At 50.4% G+C, this 13,372-nt stretch overlaps 1 protein-coding gene across 1 annotated transcript in view; it reads left to right on the top strand.

Annotated features, from left to right (window-relative positions):
• Nucleotides 1-13,372, top strand: part of SHISA6 (shisa family member 6) — a gene marked incomplete at both ends in the record, with an annotated part of 168,886 nt that overhangs the window by 22,602 nt on the left and 132,912 nt on the right. The window lies entirely within an intron of this gene.

Genomic DNA, 13,372 nt, shown 5'->3' with positions numbered 1-13,372 from the left:
ATAATGAAGTTCCCATCTCGTCAAAGCCTCCTCAGGAAAATAATTCTAAAATATGTGGCTGGCCTTTTGCAGCTCTCGCCCCAAATCTGTCCCTGGTTTTTCAGCTGTGCCAACACCTTTATCTCTGGTGTTAAATCACTTCTGTGGGGAAGAGCTGCTCTCTAAAAGCACCCCCACAGATGTTCCATCCCTGCCAGTCCAAAGTGCTGCCCCAGGGCTCAGAGAGGCCCCTCCCAAAAGCACTGAGATAAATATTAAACCTCACCTTGGACACCAGCTGCTGTGTCCTGTGGGATGGAGAATTTGGGATCCCCACCTTGGACACCAGCTGCTGTGTCCTGTGAGATCTGGGCTGGCACAAAGGAAAAGAGCTCTGTGTGCCCCTGGCTGGGCAGGGCAGGCAGGACAAGGCGTGGGCAGCAGTGCCAGTGACCAGTGTGGTGACCTGGGGGAGTGAGAACTGCAAAAACCATCAGGACTCTCCTCCTTTCAAGTTGTGCAGTTCAGCCAGAAGGACAAATATTCTGATTCTTTCTCTGCAGGAGGAACCCAAAGATCTTGAAACTTGAGCTCAGTGTGAATCTCAGAATCATTAAGGTTGGAAAAGACCTCCAGGGTCAGCAGCCCAACCTCCCCTGAGGAGCTGCTTTGCTGCCCGTGGTGCTCAGACAGACTCTGGCAGTCTGGGGAGTGCTGAACTCTCCCACAAGTACAAATTCTGCTCCTGGAGCTCTGCCCTGTGGGCTGTGGTGCTGCTCTCACACCTCCTCGAGTGCCCAGGCTCAGCCCTGAGGAATTGCCAGCCCTGCTGCCTCGGTGGGGATTCACTCTGCTGGCACAGACCTGCTCCCAGCCCGTACTCGGTGGCAGGTGACACCCGTAAACATCCCTCTAACATAATTGTCAGAACAGTACTTGGTGGAGCTGATGAAATATTTACCTTGGAGCATCTGTCAGGCCATAAATGTTTCACTGGCTGCTGCCAGCCCGCTCCTGATTTACTCTCCTGAATTGTTAATGAGGTTTAATTGCACTGCCCTCTTCACCCCGGGCTTTGCTGGGGCAATTGCAATTAGCAGCAACTGCTGTGCTCCACTCCTGAGGGCACCCCTGGCACAGAGCAGGGGGTGGCACAGCACTGACCCTCCCAGGTGACCCCAGCCCACCCCTCCAGCGTGGCCTGGGGGCTCCAGAGTCACGCAGCTGTGTGACAGGCTCAGGGCACGGTGACGCTGTGCCTGTGACTGGCTTTGGGCACGGACAGGATGGGAATACTGCTGGGAGTTCTTGGAGCTTTTCAGCCTCATAACAGGGTGCTACACAGTTGAGGGACGGCAGCAGGTCACGTCTGCCAGCATCAGCCCAAGATCTCTTTTTACAGAGCATCTTAAAAGTTTTCCAGCCAATAACACATTGCTAAAGCTCACAGACAATTGTCCCAGCCAACCACTGAAAGCACAGGTACACCTGCTGCAAACAGTGCTGCTTGTGTGCTTTCTATTAACAATAAACAATATTCCATTTTTAAGCTGAAAACTTTCTATTATGCTGCTGAGCTTGCTGTACTTTTGTAACTTTTCCTACTTTCAAACTTTGCAGTTACAGCTGATTCTAAATTCTTCAGCTCTTTCTGTATTGGGGCCTGCTTCCACAGATTTCTAAAAACCTCCTTACCTTTAATATTTCCCCACACAGGGACACCCAGCAGTGTGACAGGCTCAGGGCAAGGTGGCTCTGCTGTGGGGCTGTGGCCAAGCTCACACACCTTGGGGGACTCTGCATCCAGCTTGGGGACAGCAGCAGCCTTCAGAGGGTGACTCCTTTCATCCTGGCACTGCTGTGGCTGCCTCACTGAGGGAGCTGAAAAAGCAGAGGACTTTCACAGAGTTGCAAAAATAGGAGGTTTTTTTGGGCTTTTTTGTACCAAGAGAAGGAATTGGGGGGACTGAAAAAGCAAAGGACCTTCACAATAAGCAATGTGAATTATTATTAAACAATACATATACTATTCAGCAATAAGCTGTGTTGGTGGTGGTGCTCAGATAGACTCTGGCAGTTTGGGAAGTGCTGAACTCTTCCCACAAGTACAAATTCTGCTCTTAAATAACAGTAATAATAATAAGCAATAAGCTGTGTTGCTCTATCCATGTTGCAATAAGCTCACACATATAGAGGTTTGAAACAGAGTTGAATTTGAGGCCTTGAAATATTTGGAGCATAGAACATTTCTGAGCTGCAAAAAAATGTAAAATGAGCAACTGTTGTATGCTGTAAGGTGTATGTGCAGTGTTTATTGACTGGCTTAAGGAGATACCTGTAAACTTTTAGCATCAGCCAATTGGCTAAAAAACTTTTAAAAGGCCTTGGAACAAAAAGAACTTTGGCTTATGTTGTTATGGAGTGAGTTTTCGCATCTTTTATGTCTCTGCCTTCACTGAGACTGACAATGAAATAAAAAACTTGGGGGACGCCTCTTGGTCACCTCGTTATTGGTGTTTAGATCCAACACCTCACTGAGGGGTGCTGGCTCAGCTCAGGGTGGGCCAAGACACAGGACAAGGTCCAGGTGGTGCCTCTGGGGGATGTGAGTGCTCTGGATGGGAATCCTGCCCAGGACAAGGCACCTCTGCCCTGCAAACAGCCCCTGGGGCACAGCCCTGGCCCCTGCAGGGCACCAGCTCTGCACATGCTCAGGGAAGCAGCTCTTGCTCCTAAAGCACTTGGCTCTCCTTGACCTATTTGCTCATTACCTCCACAAATGTGATTTTGATTACAGAATTTTCCTAAGTAATTACTCTGGCATTAGCAATCCAGCCAAACAGAAAATAGTCCAAAAAGCAAGGTGGCCTGGTGGCTGCCCTGAGGGCTCTTTGCTGGCTGCCAGGGAGAGGAGCAAAACCAGCCCTGGAGGGCAGCTGGACACAGCTTTGTCCAGTTTGGGCCATTCCAAGGGACAGCTGGACACAGCTCTGCCCTGCCCACAGGGCCACAGGTCCTGCAGGCTGTGTCTCAACTCTGTGTGTGGTTTGTGCTGCTCACCACAGCTGGGCAGGGATTCTCCCAGAGCTGCAGGCTCAGGGGTTCAACCACTCTCCCTTCCAGTGGCTGGTCACATTAAAAGGCTGCTGAGCTCTTGTTTGGAGCAGCAGGAGAGAAGCAATTCCAGCCCTCCTTCTCAGGGCACAGGCTGAATGCAAAGAGCTGCTCAGGGATGGCAGTGGCACCTCCCAGCCTGGCTGACAAAGGCCAGGCTCACACCTGTCACATCCCTGCCAGGACACCCAGTTAGGAAGGAATTGTTCCCTTGGAGGGTGAGCAGGCCGTGGCACAGGGTGCCCAGAGCAGCTGTGGCTGCCCCTGGATCCCTGGAAGTGTCCCAGGCCAGGTTGGACACTGGGGCTTGGAGCAGCCTGGGACAGCGGAAGGTGTCCCTTCCCATGGCAGAGGTGGGATGGGATGGGATGGGATGGGATGGGATGGGATGGGACGGGATGGGATGGCCTTTAAGGATTGGTTCCCTCTCAACTCAAACCATTATGATTCCATGTTTCTATGATTCTACAATTCCATGATTTTATGATGCTACAAATCAACCATTCCATAAGTCTATGATTCCATGACTCAATGATTCAATGATTCTAGGATTCCATGTCTCTATGATTCTACAATTCCACTATTCTAAGATTCAATGACTCTACAGTTCAATAAGTCTATGATTCAATGATTCAATGATTCTGCAATTCCATAAGTCTATGATGCAACAATTCTATGATTTCATGTTTCTATGATTCCATGGTTCTATGATTTTACAATTCCATGTTTCCACGTTTCTGTGATTCTACAATTCCATGAGTCCATGACTCTACAATTCCATGAGTCTATGATGCAATGATTACATGATTCCATGTTTCTATGATTCTACAATTCTGTGATTCTACAATTCCATGATTCTACAACTCCATGATTCTGTGATTCTACCATTCTACAATTCCATGATTCCACGCTTCTATGATTCCATGACTCAGACAAATGCAACCCTCCCACAGCAGAAACCCCTGCAGAAGGGGCCAAGGCTGAGCTCGCTTTCACTCATGAAAACCATGGTGTCACCTTTAAGATGAAAGCAACTGGCTGAGTTCCTCCCTGTGAGAGTAACTCCCTCGTAAACAAAGCCAGCTCTGCTTTCTGCAGGCATCTGCCTCAGCCCTCAGCAGCTCTGGGGGAGTGCTGCCAAACACAGAGAGACTCATTCCAAGGCTAGGCAGGGAAAATATAAATATCACTCTGGTTAATTCTGGTGCCACCATCCATCAGTGCCTGTCTGGTGTGATTTAGTTCTTGCCACCTCCTGACAGCACGGGCAGGGAAGCATTCAAATGGTAATGTCACACAGTTTTTTTCCCACATGCATGTTCAGGTGAAGGAAAGGGTGGTGGGACCATGCTGGGGGCAGGACTTACCTGGAGCTGCGCTGGCTGGGTGTGACCAGAGGTGCAGACAGTGACAGCAGGAGCTGCAGGGCATGGCCTGACTGCTGGCAGAGGTGTCCAGGAAAGGCTCATGGGGTACTGGAATGGTTGGCTTGGAAGGGAACTTAATGATTGCCCAGTGTCAGCTCTCCTGCCATCACCCAATGGATCCATTGGGAATGGGCACTTGCATCTGGCTGCTGAGTTGGGAACAAGGGCAGGGACAAAGTCAAGGACAAGGCCATGGACAGCTGCTGCTCAGGACAAAGAGGGTAGGAAGATGCAGAAAAACAACAAGGAGGGTTCCCAGAAGGTCCCCAAGACCCCCTGCAGGTGTCACAGGAGAGTGAGGGAGTAAGATCGCAAAAGATTCTGAGTCTCTGAGTGTGATGTCCCCTCTCACAATGATTTAAGAAGGGATCTGGACACTTCAGCACTTGATAGCCTTCAGCAGGCACCATCTCCATCTTCAGGCACAGGAAGAAGTGACAGAGAGCTTTTCCCTGTCTTTCCTAATGTCAGCAGGATTTGCCCCTTAAGTTTTGGCTTTTCCTTCCTGATTGCAGCTCCCTTTGAGATGGGAGTTGTTGAAGTTGTTCCTCCCGAATCTTTTGCTTCCAGGGGAAAGCAGAAGCCATGAATGGCTCCTTTTGAGGATGTGAAACAGAACAACTCTCACCCTTGGACTGTGAATTCCACACACCCATTTATTTACTCACAATTATAAACAGAGCACTGCATAAATATTTATAAGGAGGCTCCCGAGGCCCAGCTGAGAAAATCAGTGTTATCACCATTTCCCAGTTCTCAGACAGAAGCACAGGTAGAGACACTGCTGGAGTTGTGCAGTTTGACAGAAATATTATAAAATTTGGCCCAAGAGCCCCTAGTTCCTGAATGCCTCTCATGTTTAGCAGGGATTTGTGCAGTTTGACAGAATTCCTGTAATATGTGCAGTTTGACAGAATTCCTGTAAAGTGTCACCCAAGAGCCCCTAATTCCTGAATCCTCCTCATGTGTAGTAGGGAATTGTGCATGGAATTCCTGTAATTTGTGCAGAATTCCTGTTGAAGTCTGCCCCAAGAGCCCCCCAATTCCTGAATCCCCTCATGTTTAAAAAGGAATTGTGCAGTTTTACAGAATTCCTGTCAAGTTTCCCCAAGAGCCCCCAGTTCTTGAATCCCCTCATGTTCAGCAACCTGGGTAGCTCAGCTGTCCCACTGATAGCTGGGATGTCTGATCCCAGACTCTGGCTCCAGCAAATCCTGGCAGAGATGAGGGGCAATCCCCCCTGAGTTCCCCTTGCAGCCTGGAGCACTCAGCTTCCGAGGGGATTGAGGAGCACCAGAGAACCCAGAGCTGCCACACAGGGCTGATGTGTAGCCCTGATTTCCCAGGAATGGCACCTGAGGCACATCTGGACAGCTTTAGCTGACCCTCCAAAGGCATTCTGGTATCAGAGAATGTTTATCTCCAGCCTTAAATCCCTGCTGGGACAGTCACTCCTCAGTATTCTCCCTCCACCTGAGAGGAGCAGGTTCTGCCTCCCTTCTACTGACACCCTTGAAGCCTGGGAGGTGTGATCAGCTCTCCCTTTGCCCTTAATCACTTTCCTTAGCCTACATAATTAAATTCCATCAGGTATTGCAGCTAATTTTTGAGGAGCTCCCGAAGAACAAAAGCCGGTTTGGTCACAGGTGAACAGAACAAATTAATTAGGAGGGGAATATTAGGCCCTCTCTAAATGAGATTCCAGCAGTAGCAGCACAGCTTGGCTGCCTCTGGTGCTCCTGAGCTCCTGAGCAGCTGCTCAGTGCCAGGGGTACGAAGTGTTCAGGGAGGGGATGGGGCTTGGAGCAGCCCCTGGGATTCACCCCAAAGCAGGACATGAGGAGCTGCTGGTGCCGAGTCTCATTAAAAGAGAGGCTGGGCCAGCAGATTCCTTCAGTGGATGTTACTTGAGTGTTGAGTGTTCCAGGGATGGGGCAGCCAGACAGGGCAGTGACAGGGTCATCCAGGGCTGTCATAGCACTCAGAGCAGTCCCAGAGACACTTGGAGCAGTCACTAAGTCCCAGAGCCACCCAGAGCAGTGACATAGTCATCCAGAGCAGTCCCAAAGTCACCCAGGGCAGTGACAGAGCCACCCAGGGCAGTCCCAGAGCAGTCCCAGGGCTGTCATAGCATCCAGAGCAGTCCCAGAGCCACCCAGAGCAGTCACAGAGTCACCCACAGCAGTCCCAAAGCCACCCAGAGCAGTCCCAGAGCCATCCAGGGCAGTCCTAGCACCCAGGACAGTGACAGTCACTCTGTCAAACCTGGCCTTGGACACTGCCAGGGATCCAGGGGCAGCCACAGGTTCTGTGGGCACCCTGTGCCAGGGCCATCACATACAATTTGTGAAAGCACCAACAAATCAAGGCTATAAAACATCTCTACAGAGCCACAGAATTTCCTAAGCTGGAAAGGACCCACAAGGAACAGAGTCCAACCCCTGGCCCTGCACAGGCACTCCAACAATCCCATCCTGTGCATTCCTGGGAGATTCTGGATGACTGGCAGCTTTAAAGGGTCTGGCAGAGAGCAGGATTGGAACAGGGAAAGAGGAAGGGAAAAGATTCCTCCCTGTGAGGGTGGGGAGGCCCTGGCACAGGTGCCCAGAGCAGCTGTGGCTTCCCCTGGATCCCTGGCAGTGTCCAAGGCCAGGTTGGACACTGGGGCTTGGAGCAGCCTGGGACAGTGGAAGGTGTCCCTGCCTGTGGCTTTAAGAACTTGGATGAGCTTTAAGGTCTCTTCTAACCCAAACCATCCCAGGATTCTGTAAAGGGCAACATCCATGAGGCCCCTTCCTCCTGCTGTGCTGCAGAGCAAAGGAGTGGCTTTATTATTAGGGCCTTTAGGGGCTTTAATGGCTTTAGGGGCTTTGGGGGCTTTAAGGTTTGCTCTTTGGGGACCATCAGAGTTCCAGGCCACATGTGTGTCCCTGGGGAGGAGAGGCAGCCCATGGGAGCAAGGCTGTTCCAGCCCTTTTCTGGGTTTTGTGCTGCCCAGAACGTGCTTGTGGAGAGCTGGAGAGGGGCTGTGATTTATTTTCTTATCCATTTAATCCCCTCCTTTAGAAAGTGCTTTTATCTGAGCAGAGAATGAGCTCATCACTGCATTTCTGTCATCCCATGTCACTGCCAAGACCCTCGAGCACTGCACTCCTGGGTTTTGCTTTCACAGAGTCATTTTTTAAAGTTAACAGAACCTAAAAGTGCTGTTTCCTGAAGCCTCTTCCAGCCCGTTCCAGCTCACAGGGGGTTTCAAAGTCAAGGACAGCTGCTGTAGTGAATGCAGTAAACAATTAACAAAGGAGATGTTCCCTGGGTAACAGGAGCCAGAGCAGCTCTGAGCTTCTCCAGATTTTCCAGGGCCAGGCATGAGGCCTTAAATTTTAGCTTTCATATTTTTCAGATTCTGTACTGCATTAGTATGTGACTCTGAACTTCATATAAAGTGTGAGCAAGTTCTCCTCACAGTTCAGTCAGAACAATCCTTTTCCAGCCCCAGAACCAAGAACACCATTACAGCTTCAGGCCCAGAAAGTGCAAACAGCAGTGAATTGAGGAGAGCAAACTGGGAGGATGGGACTGCATAACCTGGAGCTGGAATTGGACAATTAAACCCTAATATAGAAATGGACCAAAACTTATAAAAGTGTGAGACCTGGTGACCATTTGTCCATTTTATGACCATTTTGGGTCCATTTTGTGACCATTTTGGGTCCACCTTGGGTGTAGCCCTGACCAGGCTCTTGTCCTGCCCAAAGTGTGTCCTTAAAGGCCTTTTCATAAATATCTACTTTATTCTCTTAGCTCTGTCCAGTCTCTGTTCCAGCTGAGCCTTCCCAAGGCATCACAGCTCTGTTATGTGGAAACAGCCCCAAAAGAATCCTTCCAGCAGCACCAGGAGCAGGGAGGCTGTGGATCCTCCAATCACACCCCAAAAATGAGAGGAATTTTATTTTACCTGCAGAGATCTGCCTGACAATAAGCCTGTGCTGAGGAGTTGGATGTGAGGGCTCCTCCCTGGGTTCTTTTCCCCTGGGCAGTTTGTGACGAGGCTGAGGTCAGATCTCTTTTTGCATCTTGCAGAAGTCTGTCCACGCCAGTCCCTGTCTGCCCTTCTCAGGCTGATGTAATCCGTGCTCAGTAATAACATTTCCAAGAGGTGGAATAGCAGCATTTTAGTTCAGCTCTAATAATTCTGTTAAAGCAGAGGCCGAGGTTGTAATTGCAGTTTGTGGCTGAGGTTTTTCCATATGTGTGTTCTGTAGGATGCCTTTGTAATGAAATGTTCCCTCCCAGCTCCGTGCCCTGAAGAGTTTGTCTTTATTGTGTGGCAGGCAGAGCACTCTGCTCTCCTGGAACCAGAGGGGAAGGGGAAAGTGTCGGATTTTGCCTTTTCCTGACCCAGAGATGGGGCTCCTCAGAGGTGTTTTAAAGACTTTTATTCCATTTTCATTCTCAAGAGAAGGGTGAGACAATACAGATGTTACAATTCACACCATCATAGTCAGAAGCCAAACTATTTCCTAATTACAATCCATTATAAGTATTTTTTTGGCCTGTCAGCTTTTGCTGCACAATGCTGTTAATGCCTTAAAGCCAATCATCTATTAAAATACCCCTCGTGGGTCTTGTTACAATACATCTTTCATAGTTCTATTTCTCCAAAGTATCTGGACTACTTGCAAGATCATAATTTGAAACTTATTTCTAGTTCCATTTCTCTCTCAACAGTGTCTGTCCTATCCCATGGCATTTCTAAGTCAGCATTTCTTATCTCAGAGTTTGCACACAGATCCACACTATTGTGAGCCTTCTGTCAGGCTTTGACAATTCTCTACAAATCCATTTCCCACAGGAGAGAAGTGGAATTCCACCTTGCTTCAGTCTCTGCTGGGAATTTGGAGCTGTGGAAAGGTTTTGATCTTCCTTTGCTTTGGTGCCACAGTCCCACAGTCGAGGGCTGAGGGGGCTCACAGGCATTGGAGCACATGGAGCAGAGCCTGAGCCAGAACAGGGAGCAAAAGAGCAGCAAAAGCCTCTTCCAGAAGGTCGGACACAGGGCTCTGGAGCAGCATTTAAATCTGATCCCAGCCAGGAGAAATAGAGATGCTGTCGTGGTTTGAAAGCAAAACGAGTGAGAGGCTCCAAGTCAGAAATATAATTTAATGAGAAAAAAGGGAAAAAAGGTAAAAATAAAATAAATGCGATAACACAAAGGACCACTGACAGAGTCAGAATACAACCTGAGCAGGGTAGTGGAAGCAGTCCAGATGAGATGGTCTTCCTGAAGCAGTGATCCTGTAGAAAGGTCTGGTAGCTCTGCTCCTCTGGGAATCCAGTGGGTCAGGGCTCCTTGCACTGTCCCACATACCAGCTTATATCCAGGTGAGAATGCTTGGCTCCTCCCCCTGGGCAGAGCATCTCACAATGGGATGAGGAGTGTGAAGTGGGTCCTTGATGGCCCATTAAACAGAGATAACTCCTGGAGGGAGTTACCTGTGAGTCATGGGCCAGGCATTGATGGGCCATTAGCAGAAGACACTCCAAAGGCAGGGGCTTGAGAAAACACTGCCCCACCTGGTTTCAAAAGTTCATGAAGATGGTGATAGAATAAATACTTTGTGTACATCCTACACTGCAACCCAGGACAGATGCAAAATCCTCGTGGACAGGGAGCGATGTGCGTGCTGTGGGGTCAGGCAGGGGCTGCTTTGCCTTGGGGGCTCTTTGTGCTGTGGGAGCCTGGCAGGAGCAGCTCTGGGGCTGGGGTTTCATTCCCAGACCCTCAAAATGGGCAGGCAGGGACCCCTGGGCAAAGAGGGACATGGGGAGGGGTCACAGCTGCTGCACTGTCCAGCTGTGGGTGGCAGGAGGGGACAGGGCTGGGGTTGAGCACAGGGAGCAGCCCTGGGAGGAGGATTTGGGGTGCTGTAGGTGAGACCTGGGACCCAGAAATCCCCCCTGCCCTGGGCTGAACCCCCAGGGTGGGCAGCAGGGAGGGGAGGGGGATCCTGCCCCTGTGCTCAGGTGAGACCCCACCTGCAGAGCTGCCCCAGAGCAGCACAGGCAGCACCTGGAGCTGCTGCAGAGAGCCCAGAGGAGGCTCCAGGATGATCCCAGGGCTGGAGCAGCTCTGCTGGGAGGAAAGGCTGGCACAGCTGGGGTTGTTCGCCTGGAGAGGAGAAGCTTTGGGGTGAGCTCTGTGTGATCTTCCAGGACCTGAAAGGAGCTGCAGGAAAGATGGGGAGAGACAATTGACAAGGGATGGGGGGACAGGACACAGGGAATGGCTTCAGACTGACACAGGGCAGGGCTGGATGGGATATTGGGCAGGAATTGTTCCCTGTGAGGGTGCTGAGGGGGCTGGGGTGGAATTCCCAGAACCTCTGGATGCCTGGAGGTGCCCAAGGCCAGGTTGGACACTGGGGCTTGGGGCAGCCTGGGACAGTGGAAGGTGTCCCTGCCATGGCAGGGGTGGCCCTGGAAGAGCTTTAAGGTCCCTTCCCACCCAAACCATCCTGTCATTCTATGAAAAATCCCTGAAATCTGAAATAAAATGAAAATCCCTCCATCCACACTGGTTATTCAAGGAATTTGGCATTCTTTTAGCTCTCTCACCAGAGGGCAGAACCGAGGTTCAACCTGGTCACTGTGAACATCTGGGATGAGTTCCAGGAGCTCCTTCCCAGCCCGTGGCACAGGCAGCTCCATCAGCTCGTGGCAGCTCTGGAAGGACTCCCAGCACCTCAGGGAGAGCACAGCTGGAGGCAGAAAGGCCCCAGTGGAGAAGGAAATGGGGAATTTCCTGGGCTGGCATGGCCCTGTCTGTGCTTCCCCTGCTCTGCTGGGCACCTGCATTGGATTGCTCTGAGAGACTCTTCACTTCAAGTGGGAAACAGCCAGTTCAGGATGGGGTTGTGGTGAATAAATTCAATAACAGCACCTGGATTTGGCCCCCCAGCACCCCCCAGGCCCCTCTGAAAGGAAAAACAAGAATTCTCCAAGAATTCTGCAAGGCCGAAAGAAATGATCACAAGTGAGCAGGAATAAAAAAAAAGAAAACAAACCAAAAAGCAAACGTAGCATCCTATAATATATCCATGGAAAGTGAAAAGTCATGCTGCTTGAAGTCTGCAAATTTGAATTTCTCCTGGGAAAATGTAACTCCTGTTCAAATACTAATGGCTCGTTATCACAGGGATGTTTTAATTGAACTACAATGTTCCATAAGCAGGGGCAGAGCAAGGTTCAGAGAGCAAATGGCTGATGAACAATTCTCAATCTGCCAGTAAATGTTTGCTTTTTTATAAACTTTCCCTTCTTGATCTGCCTTAAGCAGATTCTCCAAAGGGACCTGTAAAAGGCAGCTGATTTCAGCTGGAGGTAGCAGCAATATTTGTGTGCTCCTTTCCTCCTGTTTAAAACAGGGGACTTATGGCACTGCATCCACCAGAGTGGCTGGCCCTGAGAGCACGGAAATTCCTGGGATGGGAGCAAAAATTGGCTCATTGGAAAGCAAAAGTGCAGCAAAGATGTTTTAGGAACAAAAACTGGTTCGTTGAAAAGCAAAGATGCAGCAAAGATGTTTTAGGAACAAAAATTGGCTCACTGGAAAGCAAAGGTGCAGCAAAGATGTTTTAGAAACAAAAAGTGGCTTACTGGAAAGTAAAGGTGTTTTAGAAGGGTGATAGAGAAAAGGAAATCCACTTGGGCATTGCAGCCCCAGAGCATCTCTAGAGGCTCCTCAGGACCAAACACCTCCTGGAGCACAAATAATTACAGGCACCCAGAGCTTTGCGTCCTTTCCCAGGAATGCAGGAGTCAGAGCTTGCAAGAGTGAGGTAGGAAGAAAAGGGAGAGAACCCATGGTGTTTGTCATGCAAGTAGAAAATCCTGATTTCTTTCTTCTGGATGCTCTTCTCTGGGAATTTCTGAGGGATGCCTCCACACTTTTGGAGGTTTTTGCCACCACCTTGCATTGCCACAGCTGTGAGAAGAAAATTGGGAGCTGCCAGCACTCCCAAAGCTGTGGAAACACTTTGTGTGTGTTTGGTGATGTTTGCAGAGAGCACTTGGCTGACCTTGACCAGAAAAAAACCCGTGTGGGAAGGGAGTGGACTGGTTTCTCTATTAGATGGGAATGAATATTTGTCAGGAGTGTCAGCAGCTCCTGCCTGCCCTGTGAGTGCCTCTGAGCCTCTCCAGCACCATCCCTGGGCTGGCAGAGCCTGTGCCAGCCCCTCCTGGCCTGGCACCTGCTGGGGATTTGGGGCTGGAGCCTGCTCAGACCCACTGGGGGAGGACTTAGGGGCTCAGGTGAGACCCCACCTGCAGAGCTGCCCCAGAGCAGCACAGGCAGCACCTGGAGCTGCTGCAGAGAGCCCAGAGGAGGCTCCAGGATGATCCCAGGGCTGGAGCAGCTCTGCTAGGAGGAAAGGCTGGCACAGCTGGGGTTGTTCACCTGGAGAGGAGAAGCTTTGGGGTGAGCTCTGTGTGATCTTCCAGGACCTGAAAGGAACTGCAGGAAAGATGGGGAGAGACAATTGACAAGGGATGGGGGGACAGGACACAGGGAATGGCTTCAGACTGACACAGGGCAGGGCTGGATGGGATATTGGGCAGGAATTGTTCCCTGTGAGGGTGCTGAGGGGGCTGGGGTGGAATTCCCAGAACCTCTGGATGCCTGGAGGTGCCCAAGGCCAGGTTGGACACTGGGGCTTGGGGCAGCCTGGGACAGTGGAAGGTGTCCCTGCCATGGCAGGGGTGGCCCTGGAAGAGCTTTAAGGTCCCTTTCCACCCAAACCATCTTGTGATTCTGTGAAAAATCCCTGAAATCTGAAATAAAATGAAAA

This window comes from Zosterops lateralis (assembly GCF_965231275.1).
Source record: "Zosterops lateralis genome assembly, chromosome: 18".
NCBI lineage: Eukaryota > Metazoa > Chordata > Aves > Passeriformes > Zosteropidae > Zosterops > Zosterops lateralis.
The sequence above is the reverse complement of the archived record's forward strand: the minus strand, read 5'-3'. Positions and strand labels throughout refer to the sequence as shown.